The 15,186-nt window shown below is 53.5% G+C and overlaps 1 long non-coding RNA gene across 1 annotated transcript; it reads left to right on the top strand.

Annotated features, from left to right (window-relative positions):
- Window positions 1-13,131: 13,131 nt before the first annotated feature.
- On the top strand, window positions 13,132-14,286 carry LOC121015408 (uncharacterized). Its single transcript, XR_005783819.1, has 3 exons — window positions 13,132-13,676; window positions 13,974-14,018; window positions 14,128-14,286. It is a non-coding gene; the product is annotated as an uncharacterized LOC121015408 (long non-coding RNA).
- Window positions 14,287-15,186: the final 900 nt, after the last annotated feature.

The raw sequence follows: 15,186 nt of genomic DNA on the forward strand, positions 1-15,186 counted from the left end.
CAGGGCATGTGGCCAGATGTTTCCACAAGAAGCCCGGATAAAGGGTCTTATAACCCAGGTGTCATGGACTCAATGTTTGTGTCCCCCCCCCCCCAAATTTATATGTTGAAGTCTTATCTCCAACGAAATAATATTAGGAGGCGGGACCTTTGGGAGGTGATTAGGTCATGAGGGTAGAACCCTAGTGAACAGAATTAGTGTCCTTGTGGAAGTGGCCCCAGAGCTCGCCCTCACCCCTCCCTCCATGCGACATGGCAATGGGAAAGATGGCCGTCTCTGAAGCAGGAAGTGGGTCCTCACCAGATACCGAATCTGCTGGTGCCTTGGTCCCTCAACTTCCCAGCCTCTGGGAACTGTCGGAAGAAAAGTTCAGCTGTTTATAAGCCACACAGTCTATGGTGTTATTGTTAAGAGCAGCCTGAATGGAGCAGGACGTCAGACTAAAGGCAAAGAGCATCCAACAGGTATTTTTAAGCAGGTGTGCAGGGTTATTCAAAGACCTTTTGGAAACTTGGTCCAGCAGCGGGGGGAGGGCATGGAAGGGAGGGGACTACAGTGAAAGCACAGGTAGGGGGCTATTAAGGAGCCTGGGTAAGAGCAAGAGGGCAGCCAGTCTGAGTGGGAGGAGAGGGCAAAGGTGGGAGAGGGTTCCAAGATACTGATAATAATAAGACTCGTCACTAACCTGTATTGAATAGCAACGATGAGTGACGCTTCGTGCTTTACATATATTTTCTTTTGCTCCTCAAATCAACCCTGTGTGGTTGTGCTGTCAGCCCAGAGCCTGACACAGGGGCTCGATCCCATGAACTGTGAGATCATGACCTGAGCCGAAATCAAGAGTAGGACACTTAACCGACTGAGGCACCCAGGCGCCCTTAGTTGGTACTCTTATTATCCTCACTTTAGAGTTGAAAAAACTGAGGTTTAGCAAGGGAAATGTCATTGAAATAACCTTCTTTGTAGTGTGGACACAGGTGGACACGGTCTTGTGACACGTAGAATCCAACTGAAGTATTAGCATTTAAGAACCGTAAAACCTAAAAGAATGTGAATTTTGATATAATGCAGTTGGCAAAGGTCCTGTACTCACTCAGTCCCTATCTGCACAGAGGGAAGGCGAATCTTCTCCCTGAGCTGTGGACAAAAAGGCACCTCGTGTTGGGAATCAGGGAAGAGGCAGGTTGGCTTTGGTATCTCCAGTTTCTCAGTGTCCTTGGGCCAGGCCAGCAAATGTGGACAAACGACTGGAACATTTCTGGAATCTCTGCTACTGTCCCAAGAGTCCAGCTGGCCATGGGTGCCAGAATTGCCCATCTCCTGGGCATTGCCCCCAGAGAGCATCAAACCCCAGCGTGGGCTGCAATTTGGATCCCGTAACCACTGTCCCACGTTCTGCTGCACAGGCTCACTGCCAGCCCCCAACCAGCCCTTCATTAACTTTGCAACGAAGGTGACCCTGCGTTTTACATGGTTATATTTTTTGACTTCACTTTGGATATTATATGGGGTTTTAACATGTTTCTACTCCTGCAAATTCAAAGAATATGAAAAGAATACAGAATTTCAATAAGGTTAAAACTCTTTACACCCAAACAGAAAGACACTTAAAGGTCTTAAGAGCGAAAAGCAACGCAACATCAAAGCAAGTGCTGGGGTTACAGTAAAGGGAAGACTTAGGCGATATCGCTGTGCAAGTCGAATCTAGGGACATGGGCTATGAGACCAGCCTTTTAGAGGACGTCGACAAAGCAGGTGAAGGGACCTGGGTAGGGACCAGCAGTTAACGTCTCAGTGATGTTTCTGGTCCCTAAGCAGCCTTAGCTGGTGGAGAAGGTGCCCTAGAAAACAGCTGGAATTGAGATGACATAACTGGGTCCTTGGTGGCTACGTTTTCAATCCTGGAGAGAGAAGGAATTCAGAGTAGGCGTGCTCAAGGTATCAGTAATTTTTGCTCACATATATGTATTATTTGAGACATCTAGCCTTTTAAAGTAATGGGTAACGTTGTGGTTCTGATCTGAACTATGTAACTGAGTAATTGATTTACACTTGCGATTTTGTTTTTATTAATTAATTAATTTTTATTGAAGTAGGGTCGACACACAATGTTACATGAGTTTCAGGCGTACAACATGGTGACTCGACAAGTCTATACAGCATGCTGTGCTCACCACACGTGTGGCTGACATCTGTCACCACTTAGCGGTGTTACAGTTGAACCCAAGTTTATACGAAGTATAATGCCTTAACCTTGTGAGCAAATTTACAAGTCAAAACCACACTGAGATACCACCTCGCGCAGGTCAGAGTGGCTAAAATTAACACTCGGGAAACTACAGATGTTGGCGAGGATGCGGAGAAATGGGAACCCTCTTGCACTGTTGGTGGGAATGCAAACAGGTGCAGCCGCTCTGCAAACTGGTGGAGGTTCCTCGAAAAATTAAAAATAGAACTCCCCTACAACCCAGGAATAACACTACTAGGAATTTATCCAAAGGATACAGGAGTGCTGATGCATAGGGACACGTGTGCCCCAATGTTTATAGCAGCACTATCAACAATAGCCAAACTATGGAAAGAGCTCAAATGTCCATCAACTGACGCATGGATAAAGAGGATCTGGTTTATATATACAATGGAACACTACTTGGCAGTGAGAAAGAATGAAATCATGCCATTTGCAACAACACGGATGGAACTGGAAGGTATTATTTTTTAATTTTTTTTAACGTTTATTCATTTTTGAGAGACAGAGATGGTGTGAGCGGAGTTGAAGCAGAGGGAGAGGGGGACACAGAATCCAAAGTAGGCTCCAGGCTCCGAGCTGTCAGCACAGAGCCTGACATGGGGCTCGAACTCATGGACCAGACCTCGAGATCATGACCTGAGCCAAAGTCAGACGTTCAACCGACTGAGCCACCCAGGTGCCCCGGAACTGGAAGGTATTAGGCTGAGTGAAATAAGTCAGTCAGAGAAGGACAGATATCATGTTTTCACTCATATGTGGAACTTGAGAAACTTCACAGAAGACCATGGGGGAGGGAAAGGGGAAAAATAGTTACAAACAGAGAGGGAATGAGGGAGGCAAATGATAAGAGACTCTTAAATACAGAGAAAAAACTGAGGGTCGATGGGGCGGGGCGGGGGGGGGAGAGGGGAAAATGGGTGATGGGCATTGAGGAGGGCACTTGTTGGGATGAGCACTGGGTGTTGAATGTAAGTGATGAACCACGGGAATCTACCCCCCAAAGCAGGAGCACACTCTCCCCAGTGTATGTTTAGCCCATTTGACAATAAATTATATTAAAAAAACCAAAAACCAGCTCTTTCCTCTGGGCTGCCGACATGCAGGAAACTTCCGGGCCATGGCCACATCGACAAGCACCAGAAGCACCCAGGAGACTGGGGTAATGCTGGTGGCATGCATCACCATGGGATCAACTTTGACAAGAATCATCCAGGTTACTTCGGAAAAGTTGGCATGAGGCATTAGCACTTAAGGAGGAACCAGAGCTTCTGCCCAACTGTCAACCTTGGCAGAGCCTGTCATCGTGAAGGCCATGTTCTTCAGTAGAAGAGCCGAGGAGAAGATCAAGGGTGTGGGCGGAGCCTGTGTCCTGTTAGCTTGAAGCCACATGGAGGGAGGTCCATTAAATATTACCAAATGCTTTTCTCTTCCGGTCTGAGCACGAGCTCTCTTGCACCCCTACTTCTCTCTCTCTCTGTGTGCATTGGAAAGCCACCTAACAGCTTCCAGGAGTAAGGGTATGAGGGCCCAGGCTCCCCTGCCAACTCACCTCAGAAAGTGTGCAAGAGATAGCACCAGCACTTGGAGGACTTGGCCCACGACGTACCTTGAACATTTTCATCTATAAAGCGAGAATATTCGTCACTAGCATGTGTGTGTGTCTTAGAGTTGAAAGGCCTGTTTTGCATCGTGTCCTCTGAAAATACGACGAGTGGGAGAATAAAAAAAACAGAACCTAGAAACAAAACCAAAAACGTACGAGTAAGTTTATATGAAGCTTGCAATACTTTAAGGCAATTTAAGAATGACCGTACTTAGAAGCTCAATGTACTAGATTTACAAGCCTTCTTTTTCTTTTTAAGTTTATTTATTTATTTTCAGAGAGAGAGAGAGAGAGAGAGAGAGAGAGAAAGAGAGAGAATCCTAAGCAGACAGTGCTGTTAGTGCAGGGCCCGACTCGGAGCTCGATCTCAAGAACCGTGAGATCATGACCTGAGACGCTTAACCCACTGAGCCACCCGGGTGCCCCGATTTACAAGCCTTCTTTAAGTATTTGGAGAATCTTATTTGTTGGTTCAAATACTTCGTCCAAGGTGCTGGGGGGATGGGGGACACCGGTGGTGCGGATGAAGGTGTGCCCCTGCCGTGCACAGCATCATAACCCTGTATGGTAACTCTACTGGAATAAAAATAATAAAAAAATAAAAAATATTTATATCTTGTGTCTTAAACAAAGAAAAGCAAGCAGAAGAGCTATATCATAAAATCTGTTTTCAACCTTGAAAAAAAAAGAAAACACTTTAAAAGGAAACTAAACATATTACATTCAACAGTGGGATTTAAAGTTTTTAAAGGAATCGATTCATACATTTGTAAAGTGAGTCAAATATTATCAGTAGCCCCCAAGAAGGGGGTTAAGGGTTGCCAGATTTGTAAATAGAATATGATTTGTAAGCTGAACTGCCCTTAAGACTGGCCTTTTTTTTAGTAAATTGAATTTCTTTTTTTAGTAAATTGAATATGAATTCTTTAAAAAAAATTTTTTTAAGTTTACTTTTGAGAGACAGGGAGAGACAGAGCACAAGCAGGGGAGGGGGCAGAGAGGGAGAAAGACAGAATCCAAAGCAGGCTCCAGGCTCTGAGCTGTCAGCACTGAGCCCGATGCGGGGCTCGAACCCACAAACCATGAGATCACAACGTGAGCTGAAGTGGGACCCTTAACCAACTGAGCCACCCAGGCGCTCTGAATATGAATTCTTTAAAGCAATATAGCCTATGGATAATTAAAAAAATTTTTTTTTAAACATTTATTCATTTTTGAGAGACAGAGAGAGCTAGAGCGCATGCAGGGGTGGGGCAGAGAGAGAGGGAGACACAGAATCCGAAGCAGGCTCCAGGCTCCGAGCCGTCAGCACAGAGTCTGATGCGGGGCTCGAACTCACGAACCGCGAGATCCTGACCTGAGCCGAAGTTGGACCCCTAACTGACTGAGCCACCCAGGCGCCCTGCCTATGGATAATTTTTTAATGCACAAAACCCATCTCTTAGGAAATAAACGATAATGGGGAAGTATTATTGCCTGCGAAGTCATTTGCTAAGGTCATCAGTAGGCAGCAGAGGTGCGATTCAAATCAGAAAGCTTCGCCTCCACACCACAGTACCCAGCCCTGAGGCTAAACCATTCCGCATTACTTTGTTCTTCTATCAACGTGATTTTCTTTCCCACTAGCCTGTGAACGATGTGCTTGCAGAGACTTCCTTTCGTCTTTGGACGCCCAGACCTCTGCACGGCGCCTTGGTGGCGCCCGGCAGGAGCTCATCTGTATGGCAAAGAAATGAGTGAAGAGGACTCAGTGACAGTGGCATCCAGAAGTCCAAGAGAGGAGAGACTTTCAAGCAGGGAGGGTCCCACTGTCAAATTTAACTGGTGGTCATACAAGATGAGGACCAAAGGGTCTGCAGGCCGCGGCCGAGGAGAGGTCAGTCGTACCTTGTTAAAAGCAATGCGGATCCTCTTCAAGTCTTGCCGGGGCACCTGACCTCTAGGCCCTGAAGGCCAGGGAGACACTGGTCAAAGTCTGAGAAGTACGGGGCCCGACAGGAGACGCCAGTCACGGTCACATCCTCACGGAGACGCCAGTGCTCTGCCTAGCCCAGCAAAGCCTTCGGGACTATTTGGTGTAGAGAGGTGGGGGGAAGGGGCGGCCACGCCCATGCCAGCTCTCCCCTCACCCCTCTCCCCGCGGATCAGGACTTTCCTGCAACTCCTTCAACCACTCCAGCAAAAGGGCAAGAGAGCAAGATAACATCTGGCCCGGTGTTTCATGGCTGCTGGCAGAGGTGGTCCCAAGGGTCTTGTCCCCTGGATCCTTCCGGCCTGGGCCCTGTGCTAAAGAAGCTACAGCTAGCAGCCCGTGCCTTCCACCTTTCTGTCCTTAGGCCATCTGCACTTGAGCTTCTCCGCCTGCTGACTCCCGTCTGCTCTCGGGCTCAACCAAGCACGCAGGAACTGAGCCCTTACTCTGCGCTGACGCTGAGCCAGTCACTGGGAATTGCAAGAAGAGCGGGGACGGCTCCTACCCTCGAGGGGCTGAGTGTACTTGGGAGGACGTGCAGGTGAGCAGGTATTTATATACAGTCGGGATAGATGTCTTGATAGAGGTAGGCACGGGGGACCCGGAGAGGCCAGAAGAGGGCGTCTGTTTTAGCCTGGGCCTTCAGGAGAGTCTTTCCCACGGTGGTGATGACATTGGGGAGGGGCAGTGGCAGCCAGCTAGGGCGAGGTAGGTGGGGTAGGTGGCAGAGACGAGGACAATGCGGGCGGGAGCCAGTTTACGGGGGTGGGGAGCCCTCGGGGCGGTGCGGGGAGACTCTAGAAGCAGCGTGCAGCGGCCTGGAGCCCAAGATCTGAGATGTGGCGACGCGGCAGGAGGCCAAGGTCATCAGGAAGCAAGAGAACGTGAAAGGCCTCGTCCACCAGGGCTGTGAGCCGAGGCTTTGCCTTGTAGGGGACGGGGGACCTCGGAAGGGTCTAAAGCACGGCTGTGAGCATCATCGGCGTTGGCTCTTAAGTAGCTCACGGCGGCCTCCCACCCTTGTGTCTCCCGTGTCCTCTCGTCTCCGCATCTTGTGACTCCAAAGCCGCATGTGATTATTGTGGTGAACCCTAAAAACAGGAAATGACTGGGGGCTGACATTCACACATTCGCAGTTGGCCCAGCTGTCGGCAGGCAGGCCAGTCTGCCGGTGAATATTATGGGCCTTTCTCTACCGGGGTCCCTGCTCCTGCTTGGTCTTTTCGTGGGTAAGTCTCTCCCTGCCACTACCCTCCAGGCGCCTCCAGCTGCCCGCGCAGGGTGTTGCTCTAGCCACGGGTAATTTTCACTGAAGATGCTGCGTCCCAGGAGCCAGGCTGTGTGTGTGTGTGTGTGTGTGTGTGTGTGTGTTGCACATGCTGCCGTCTCAGACCGCGCAGGCCCAGTCTGTGTCCTTGTCACCCTCACATTTCTTCTGCTGACGAGTCACAGGGAGCCCGGGTGTCCCTACGCTGGCTGATGGCGGGGTCATGGGATCGAGGACCTGCCTCTTCATCTTGCCATTTCACGCGTGACCTTCGGGTGTCCCAGTCCCCTTCCTCCGTCTCCCACCAGCCCCTGTGAGTCACCCTCCGTCATGAAATGACTTGAGGAGGGGATCGCAGGCCTGGCACTTGGCAGCTGTTTCTGTCCCTCTAGATTCGCACTGCTCGCTCCTGTCCCCGAGGACCTGAGCGGGGGCAAGAGACAGGCCTGGGAACCAGAGGCCCCGGGAGAACGAAGCTCGCGAGAAGCCCGCGGTGACTGGGCCAGGCTCTTTCCGGTCTAAGCAAGTTTCACGCTTTCGCTTTCACTCTCCTTCAGGGGGGATAAACGAGGGCACAGTTCTGAAGGTCACCTGCCTTCAGGGTTGTCCGCACCCCAGGCTTTAGGGGGGCCCCTAGGCCCCAAAGGTGGATCCCTTGATGCGTTTAAAACTTGGCGGTGAAGGGAAGGAAAAGTTCTTGGCTACCCTCAAGGTCTCCCCACCCGAACTGACAATTACATCGATGTGAGACAGATTCACAGGAGAAAAAAACACCCTGAGTTTTAGGACGTGCATATGGAGACCCGATAATGAAAGGGAGACCTACAGACATGCCCGAGAAGGCAGTTTTTATACTTTTTAGAGAAATCTGCGAGGAATTGAGCGGACAAAGAACGCTTCGCTTTGGGGCTTTAATTAGTAAAGAATTCTAAACAGACGTTGTTTAGTGAAAAATAGTTGTTTATTTTTCTCACCTCTGGTGATAAGGATACTCTTCACCTCCTGGTCCAGGGAAGGTGCCTTTCACATGGGAGATTTATTTCCTGTGTTCAGGGGTCAGAGGAGGGTCTGAGAATCCTTGTACTGCCTGCCTCTTAAGTAACTTAAGAAAAAACCTTTTTTTAAAGTTTATTTATTTTTGAGAGTGAGAGAAAGAGAGAGAGAGAGAGAGAGAAAGAGACAGAGTGCAAGCAAGGGAGGGGCAGCGAGAGAAGGAGACACAGAATCCGAAGCAGGCTCCAGGCTCCGAGCTGTCAACACAGAGCCTGATGCGGGGCTCGAACCCAGGAGCTGTGAGATCATGATCTGAGCCGAAGTTGGACACTCAACCGACTGAGCCACCAGGGCACCCCAGTAACTTATTGAAATAACCAAATAGGGACGCCTGGGTAGCTCAGTTGGTTGAGCGTCCGATTTTGTTCGGCTCAGGTCATGATCTCGAGGTCTGTGAGTTCGAGCCCCGCGTCGGGCTCTGGGCTGACAGCTCGGAGTCTGGAGCCTGCTTTGGATTCTGTGTCTCCCTCTCTCTCTCTCTCTGCCCCTCCCCTGCTCGCGCTCTCTCTCTCTCTCAAAAATAAATAAACATTAAAAAAAAATAACCAAATATGCCCAACTGGCCCCTCTTGGGGTGGCCTGCCCTTGGTCCCTACAGACGTTTATAAACAACGTCTGCTTAAATTAAAAAAAAAAAAAAATCTGATCCCCACGACATATTTGTGATAGAGATAAGGCAGACAGTATTACACACACCTTGCGGATGATGGACTGAGGCTCAGAGAGACTAGGTGACATCTTTGGGGACACACAGCTGGCGATCTGTGAAAATGGAGGTGAGTGCAGCCCAGCAGCGGCAACACGGAAGCTCCCAGAACAGCGTCCTCGACAGAGGCAGCAGAACTGGCATGGAGATTCATGTCGGGTTCTCCTCACCCCTGCTTTCCTATTCCCTCACAGAGCAAGCCCATCTGGGAGCTTTTCTCTCTCCAGGCCAGGCTCTGGGTGGCCCCTGTCCACAGGGACATCTCCCAGGCATATGGCAAAATAATGGGTAAGACAGGAACTGCCTTAAAGATGGGTGCCTTAAAGGAGGGGCGCTTGGGTGGCTCAGTCAGTGGAGCGTCCAACTTCGGCTCAGGCTATGATCTCACGGTTCGTGAGTTCAAGCCCCAGATCCGGCTCTCCCCTGTCCCCCTCCCCACTCTCCCTCTGCACCTCTCCCGCTCACACTCTCTTTCTCAAAAATAAATAAACATTAAAAAAAAATGTTTAGTTCTTTGGTTTGGCTCGGTTCTGGAAACATCTACTCATGCTTTTGTGTCCTGGGTCCTGTGCTGCGTGTGTGGTGAGGACAGGGGTCAGCGGGACCTGGGGGGGTGGAATTAAGGATGACGAAAGCCCATCATTGGCACTATGGTGGAGTTGACAGAGTGTCAGCTGTGGGGTCACACGAACTTGGATTTTCATATGGACTCTGCTGCTTCCTGGCTGGTGACCTGGGGCAAGTTTCTCAAGAGCTTTGAGTCTCACGATCTTTCTCTCTAAAGAGGGAATAAGAACAATCACCTTACGGGTTTGTTGGGACGCGCTTCCCCTACTCGGCACGGTGTCCGACGTTTGGGGTTCGTGTCCTGATCTGATCCCCCCGTGTCTCCCTTCACCTGAACCAGAAACAGGATTCAGACCGAGAAGCCCTACACGCACCCAGGGCACCTACCTAACCCAGAGGCCGAACCACCCCCCTGCCTTGCTCCCTCAGATGCTAATTTCCTTCCGCCTTCTCTCCTGGGGCTTGTGAGCCACCAGGAGAGACCTGCACGGGGCCCTCTGTATGCGACAGGGCGAAGCGAATGCTTAAAACCCAACAAGCCAACGAAAGCACGGGCTGAAGGAAACCGGGGTGGGGGGCATGGCTGGATCACGAGTACGGAGCCCAGCAGGGAAGCGGCACTTGGGCGAGGCCTGATGGGTCACTGCACTCCAGGCGACGAGGACGGGCCAAGCTGCTCAGTCAGGGCGCAGGCCCCGGGGCCAGCGCGCCCACACCGGCCGCCTTGGTAGGCTTCCCGTCGGCGTGCGTCATTCTCTACGTGGGAGCCGTCACAGCGCCACACAAGTGGACCCCAGGCTGTCCAGCGGATGGCGTGGTGGGTTCACAGGAAACTGACACGTCCCCGGCTTGGGGCGCCTACTCCCACAGGGCAGCAGCCCCTCTCCCACCCCTTGTCCCCACAGCCACTGTCCCAGGACATCCCAGGTCAACTTTAGACAGAGACTCAGCATCCGGCCTGGGACCAGGGACGAAGCTGGTGCTTTTGGATCCCGTTCTGAATCAGGGTCCGGAGCCTTCTGGAACCAGGCAGCCTTTTCTTTCTGAGTCACTGTGCAGCACACCTGGGTCAGTTTCAAACCTTCTGTTTCCTGGGACTGGGTGTCAGTGTTGCGAGAATTTGCCCACAGAGACGGGTCATGCTACCGAGCAGCGGTAGCTTTCATTTCTCGACAAGGGTGCTGGCTAGTTTTTTTTTTTTTTAATGTTCAGTTTTGAGAGAGAGAGAGAGAGAGAGAGAGAGAGAGACAAAGTGCAAGCAGGGGAGGGGCAGAGAGAGAGGGAGAGAGGGAGACACAGACTCTGAAGGAGGCTCCAGGCTCTGAACTGTCAGCACAGAGCCCGACGCGGGACTTGAACCCGCGAACCATGAGATCATGACCTGAGTCGAAGTTAGATGCTTGACCGACTGAGCCACCCAGGCGCCCCATGGCCATTTTTTTTTAATAGTTTCATTTATTTAAACTAAGCTCTCCACCCAATGTGGGGCTTGAACTCACGACCCCAAGATCAAGAGTTGCTTGCTGTATCCACTGGGCCAGCTGGGTGCCTGGGTGCTGGCTAGTTTTGGCGAGATGATATTCCAGCGATGTCAAGAAGGTTCCACAGCAGTGAGGAAGGCCAAGGTAGACTGGTGTGCCCAGTAGACGTAGAGTAAGCCCATTTTAGAATCATATTACGACTCATTTAGAAAGTATTATTATTACTTATTACTCACATCGATAGGAAAAGAGTAACCCGGGTCCTTCGCACCAGAAGGAAAGGCCAATGGGGTCAGTTGAGCACAGTGCTGGTGGTGGGGGGGTCGGAAGCTTTGTCCTGAGCGGGTAGAGCAGGAACGTCCTTCCTCATAAGACACTGACTCACCCGAGTGCCTCCCAGTGGAGACAGAGAGGTCCGTGGAGCTGGCTTCGGGGCCTCACAGGCCACTGTCCTCTCGTGCTCTGGGAGGATCGCAGGGCATTTTGCCCAGACTCAGATTAGCCCGTGGTTCCAGCCTTTGCCTGGGTGACACGGGCAAAGTCACCGGGGAGCCATGGCAGAGCTGTTCCTCCAGCGGGAAGAAAAAGCTACGGTTAGCGAGTGAGGATGAACACGTGGAAGCTGAGTGTTGGAGGGAAAGCTTCAGAGAAGCTTCTCGGGGTTGAGTTTGTGTGATAGGAAATATTCCTATTTGATGAGGCATTAAAAACAATTTTTTTTTGAATGTTTATCTACTTTTGAGAGAAAGAAAGAGAGAGACGAAGAAGGTGCATGCAGGGGAGGGGCAGAGAGAGGGAGACCCAGAATCCGAGGCTGTGAGCTGTCAGCACAGAGCTGGATGCAGGGCTCGAACCCACAGACCACCAGGTCATGACATGAGCTGAATGAAGTAGGACGCTTAACTGACTGAGCCAACCAGGCACCCGCCCCGCCCCGCCCCCGCCCCGCCTCCTTTATTTAAGTGCAGGAAGATGCATTTGCTCCCCGTCAGGTTCCCATGGTCGGGGAGACAGCGTTTCTGCCATAAATCAGGCCGGGCCGGCCATGGCCTTTTCTCAAACAGGGCGAGGGCACTGGGGCTTCTGGGACGTCGGTGGGACTCTTGACTAGGGTGGGCCCAGCGCTGTGGGAGAGCCCCTCTCGCTATGCTCCAGCGGGGTGGCAATAGCGAAGACAATAGGCCAGACTTTTGTCCTTCGCAGGGAGTTTCCCAAGTCACTGGGGCCTCACGACAGCCCTGCAGCTGGCAGGAAAGGGGTTTTTATTTCTAAGCTGCTGCAACAGTCTCAGAGAGAAAAAACGACCCCTCGACAAAAGTGGCAGAGCCGGGAATAGAACTTATGCACCTTGTGGCCACATCCTGCGCTTCTGGTTTGTCACTGCATTTATGTGCTGCAGAAGGAGTCGTGGGGGAAGGGTGTGGGGCCCAGGCTGGAGGAGGGGTGGGGGGAGGTGGCAGCCTGCCTTCTCCCGGGGGACATTCTGGGCTGTGTGGTCCTCTCTTGCCCAGTTGAGCCGCCCCTGGGGCTGCCATGGGGAGGGCCCCAGGGCTGAGGCCAAATGACAGAGCAGGCTTCTCGCGTGCCTGTGGCCTTCTTGAGTGTCCTGACTGTCCGTTGTCCGCAGCTGCTCTCCCTGCAAACCCCAAGGCTCCTGGCTCTGCCCTGGGGAGGCGAATAACGGCCACATGGGTATCTTCTGGAAGCATCTGAGTTCCTGGTCCTGGGGGAAGAAGGGATGGGGTGTGGGTTGAAGAGAGCACAAAGGAGCGGGAGAAACCTCAAAGGCACAGGGCCCAATCTTGGGGAAGCCTTGTTGGGCGCCCGGAAACTCAACGTATGCTGCAGAGACCCCTACTGGGAAGAGATGTAATTACAACACGGTTCCGCGCTTGCGCAGACGCACAGGGCCTGCAGCAGGTCAGCGCAAGGGTGGGAACCCAGGCTTTGGGGTCCGAGCCACTGGATTTGGGTCTTGGGTCAGTCACGCAATGGCTGAGACTCTGGGCGAGTTACTGGAAGCTCTCTGAGCCTGTTAAATGGAATAGGTACAAAACCTCCCCTATCTATTTCGTAGGGTTGTTCCGGGGGAACCAAAGCATACGAAGCGGGGCCCCTGGGTGGCTCAGCCGTTAAGCGTCTGACTTCTGCTGGGGCCAGGATCTCGTGGTTCATGAGTTCGAGCCCCGCTTTGGGTGAGCCCTGCTTTTCTCCCCACCCCACCCCTGCCCCTCATGGGATTCTCTCTCTTTCTCTGCTCCCCTCGCTCACTTATGCCCTCCCTCTCTCAAAATAGATAGTGGCCTTTCTCTCAAGGCCACTGACTTGGCCTTGAAAGCTCAAAGCTCTCCAACAGACGTGGGCAGATTCGGCCTCTGTCTCTCCCTGTGCGTACTCAGGGTGGTGAACCACCTCGGTGTCAGTGCCTCGTGCCTTCTGCCCGGTGAAGGGAGCGCCCAGGGTAGCTCTGCAGTCTTCCCTTGGTGATTTTTGTACACGCAGTGCAGCTGGGCCGGCCCCGTGTCGCACCGAGCTCCAGGATCGGTGACAATGGACAATGCATCTTCATCCTGACTTGTGTGGCAGAAAGCAGAGCAACCTCTGTGGCCTACAGCCGGATGCCTCTGGGACCCCGGACCGCTGTGTCCCGCGGAGGGTCTGTCCTCGGTGTCTCCTTGAGGCCCCGGGGACAGTGCTGTGGCCTTCACCTGCGCGGTCCAGGACGCAGTCAGTAACAGCGGCTCCCTCCCTGTCTCAGCGCCGCCCTTGTGTGCAGGTACCTGGCCCCCCGGAGCACACCCCCTGTGCCGCAGCTCTGGAGGGGACGGAAGGTGGAGGACGGAGTCCTGGTCCTGCGCAGGCCCTGGGGAGAGGGGCTAACACCCTCGAGAGAGGGCGTCTGGGCCAGTGTGGTCAGGGGAGAAGGAGGAGAAGGCCTAGGGGGGCCAGTGGGGAGGTTGGAGGAGTTTGGGCAGGAGGCGCTCAGCAGTGGGGGGTTGGGGGGGGTGCTGGGCTGCCCTGAGTGCATAGGGAGACCCCGGCACTGAAGCTGTGGTTTTCTGTCTGTCTGCAGGGCCAGGGATCCTGGGAGGGGACACGGTCGGGGAGACAGTGTTCGGTAGGTATCCCTGGGGAGTTGGCCACTCGGCCCCTGGAGGTCCCAGCCGGGCAGGAAGTGGAAAAGGTTACCTGGAGCTCTGGACAGCTTGTCACTGTTTTGCAACCAGGACCCGGAGGCAAACCAATCCTGGCTGCTGGGATTTAGGGACCTTACAGCGAACGACTGTGTGTCCTCTCTGCAGATCAGGTCCCCAAGGCTGCAGGGCCCTGGCCCCTCCGGAGCCTGGATAACTCTGCCTATTTGTCACCGCCACCAAGGATTTCACCCTGCGGGTCTGTGGTGAGGGTGGGGGCGGGGGGGGGGGGGGCGGGGGGCTCACATCTGAACTTTGACCTTCCCGCTCTGCCCTGCCTGACCAGGCCAGAGTCTCCTCAGAGCTCAAACTTGACTTTCGCACAGAGAGAAGCTGCGGGAGCCCGATATCGCTGCCGGTTCCCGGATGGCGAAGGGTGGGGCCCGCTGTGTCCCCCTGACGGGCTCCCTGCGACAGGCCTGAGAGGATGTGCGGTACAGTCGGGCCCCTCTCGGCCGGGTGGCGGGGGTGGGGGACCACTCTCACGTCACCTGGACTTCTGGGGTCGGCGACAGCTATCGCTGCACGGCCAGGAACCGGTCAGTCAGAGCTCGGGCTCAGTCCCCATGGGACCCCTCTGGGCAGGTAACCCCCTCCTGTGAGCCCCCTCCTTGGCAGCCTGGGCCTAGGTCCTTAGCATCCCCACCTGGCTTGCTGGGGACTCCAGGGCTGGTCGAGGAAAAGGCGGGCGGGATCACTGAGAGCAGTGAGTGTCTCTGGGGTGGCAGGAAATCACAGTTCTGGTGCCATCACCCCAGGGCCTGCTGTCCAGCTTCTGTCTGTCCGCCCCAGACCCTGCGCTTGGCTCACTCCTGGGTCTCCCCCGGCCCACCCGCTCCTGCAGACCCACTGAGGAGGAGCCCCAGACCTTGGCCGCGTCCTCAGAGAAGCCTGGAGCTGCTCTGAGAGGGAGATCCAGGCTGTGGCTCCTGTGGCATCCGGGACGGCCTCTCCCGGTGTCCACAGGCCGCTGCGGGAAACCGCTTCGGTCCAAACACATTCTGTCCCTCTTCCCTCTTCTTGGCCGACTTCTGGACGTCTCTCTGTTCCCTGTCTCTGAGTCCCATGCTCCCCCCCACTGAGCCAGCCAGG

The sequence above is a fragment of the Herpailurus yagouaroundi genome, unplaced genomic scaffold (genome assembly GCF_014898765.1).
Source record: "Herpailurus yagouaroundi ecotype Mexico unplaced genomic scaffold, PumYag 207, whole genome shotgun sequence".
NCBI classification, from domain to species: domain Eukaryota; kingdom Metazoa; phylum Chordata; class Mammalia; order Carnivora; family Felidae; genus Herpailurus; species Herpailurus yagouaroundi.